This window comes from Seriola lalandi, unplaced genomic scaffold (genome assembly GCF_002814215.2).
Source record: "Seriola lalandi dorsalis isolate HSWRI2012SDOR001 ecotype SW California unplaced genomic scaffold, Sedor1 jcf7180002054384, whole genome shotgun sequence".
Lineage (NCBI taxonomy): Eukaryota > Metazoa > Chordata > Actinopteri > Carangiformes > Carangidae > Seriola > Seriola lalandi.
This window is the reverse complement of record NW_019524937.1, coordinates 8,071-8,414: the sequence shown is the minus strand read 5'-3', so window position 1 is coordinate 8,414 and position 344 is coordinate 8,071.

Genomic DNA, 344 nt, shown 5'->3' with positions numbered 1-344 from the left:
TCCTGAAGCCTATCGGCAAAGGTTCCGAAACCACAAAAAAGCCCCAGCACAAACCTATGTTGAGTTCGCGAGGGAAAAGGGAAACCTCTTTGATAAATGGTGTAACTCTTGTAAAACAAATGACTTTGATTCACTCCGAGAGTTACTTCTTCTTGAAGAGTTCAAGAAATGTTTGCCTGAGCGCATTGTTGTGTATTTAAATGAACAGAAAGTGTCCTCTCTCTCCGCTGCCTCTGTACTGGCTGACGAGTACGTGCTTACGCACAAATCAGTGTTTCCATCTGCACCGGAAAAGCATTGTGCTCCGGCACAGCAGTATGTTCACACCAAGTTGTATAGCAAAC